Raw genomic sequence first — 1964 nt, 5'->3', positions numbered from 1 at the left:
TCAAACCCTAACCGAAGAGATGATCGAAAACCTAGGAGATCAACTGCCTCCTGCAATTGCAGCTAATCAAAATCCTGCTCCACGTGCTATGTATGACTATGATAAACTTTCTTTAACAGGAACTTAGTCTAGTATAGTTAGACCTGCTATTGCTACGAATAATTTCAAACTAAAACCTAACACAATTCAGATGATACAGCAGTTTGTTCAGTTTGATGGTTTGTAGGATGAGGATCCCAACACGCACTTGGCGAATTTTCTTGAATTTTGTGACACTTTCAAAATTAATAGCTTTTCTGATGATACCATTCGCCTTCGGTTATTCCCTTTTGCATTGAAAAATGAAGCTAAATAGTGGCTGAACTCATTACCACGAGCGTCTATCACTACTTGGGAACAGATGACCGAAAAATTCCTATTAAAATATTTTCCGCTGACTAAAATGGCTAAGTTATGTAATGATATCTCTTCGTTTGTGCAGATGGATTTAGAAACACTTTACGATACATGGGAGAGATACAAGGACTTACTGAGAAGATGCCCTTACCATGGGTTACCTCTATGGCTGCAAGTTCAAACGTTCTACAATGGTGTGAATCCCTCGACAAGACAAATGATTGACGCAGCTGCTGGCAGAACCATCAACAATAAAACAACGAAAGATGCCTATGAATTTATAGAGTAGATGTCACTGAATAACTATCAGTGGCAAGTTATGAGGACAAAGCCAATGAAAACAGCCAGCGTTTATAACATCGATTCAGTCACCATGCTCTCTAATTAGGTAGAACTTCTCAATAAAAAGATTGACGGTTTACTTGGTTTTATGCAGGTACATCTAGTAATGAGGTGTGACTCAAGTGGTGGAGGTGTACATACAGAATACCAATCCTTCAATCCTACAACTAAAGAAGAACAAGTCAATTATATGGGTAACAATAACTTTAGATCTCAAAATAACCCATACAGTAATACTTATAATGCAAGTTGGAGGAACCACCCAAATTTCTCCTAGGGTGGTTAAGGGAATCAAAAGCCACAAAATCCTCAGGGTTTTCAACAGCCACCTTATCAACAAGAGAAGAAACCAAACCTTGAAGAGATGCTTTCTAATTCATCTTGGTATTAGAAACCTGTTTCCAAAATACTGAGGCAGCACTTAAGAATCAACAAGCATCGATCCAAGGACTCGAAACTCAAATAGGCCAGCTATCGAAACTAATCTCCAAACGACCACAAGGTAGCTTACCAAGTAATACTGAACCTAATCTGAGGGAACACCTTAATGCAATTAGTACTCCAAATAAGGAAAGATTCATTGCACCGGAGCCAGAATTCCAACAAGACAATGCGATGAACAAAGGTCGAGAAGAGGTAAACGATGATGATCCTAAATAGGTAAGTACGAATTATGAACCTCGTGTGCTTACCCTAAAGCGATGACGAAAGACAAAACAGAAGAACAATTTGGTAAGTTTGTCAAACTCTTAAAGAAATTACATATTAACTTACCCTTTATTGAAGTTCTTTTTCAGATGCCCAACTCAGTAAAATTTTTAAAGGAACTTCTGACTAATAAAAGAAAATTAGACGCTCTATCGCATGTGGAACTTAATGCAGTCTGCTCAGCTATTCTAAAGAATGAGCTACCTAACAAATTAAAAGATCCAGGGAGTTTTACAATTCCTTGCTTAATTTGTAGTCTATCTGTGAATAATGCTTTATCTAATCTAGGGGCAAGTATAAATATTATGCCGTATAAAATGTTTGAACGACTAGGTCTCGGTAAACCCAAACAGACTAGGATGAGCATACAATTGGCTGACAAAACAGTTAGATTTCCTAAGGGTATTATTGAAGATGTTCTCGTTAAAATTGATAAATTTATTTACCCAGTAGACTTCTTTGTCTTAGATATGGATGAGGATAACGAGGTTCCTTTAATTTTAGGATGACCCTTTGTA

General features: G+C 37.2%; 1 non-coding gene across 1 annotated transcript; it reads right to left on the bottom strand.

Moving 5' to 3' along the window:
• Nucleotides 1-448: 448 nt before the first annotated feature.
• On the bottom strand, nucleotides 449-555 carry LOC121208733 (small nucleolar RNA R71). Its single transcript, XR_005903862.1, has one exon. It is a non-coding gene; the product is annotated as a small nucleolar RNA R71 (small nucleolar RNA).
• Between the last annotated feature and the right edge of the window lie 1409 nt (nucleotides 556-1964).

This window comes from Gossypium hirsutum, chromosome A10 (genome assembly GCF_007990345.1).
Source record: "Gossypium hirsutum isolate 1008001.06 chromosome A10, Gossypium_hirsutum_v2.1, whole genome shotgun sequence".
NCBI lineage: Eukaryota > Viridiplantae > Streptophyta > Magnoliopsida > Malvales > Malvaceae > Gossypium > Gossypium hirsutum.
This window is presented reverse-complemented; position numbering and strand designations above follow the sequence as displayed.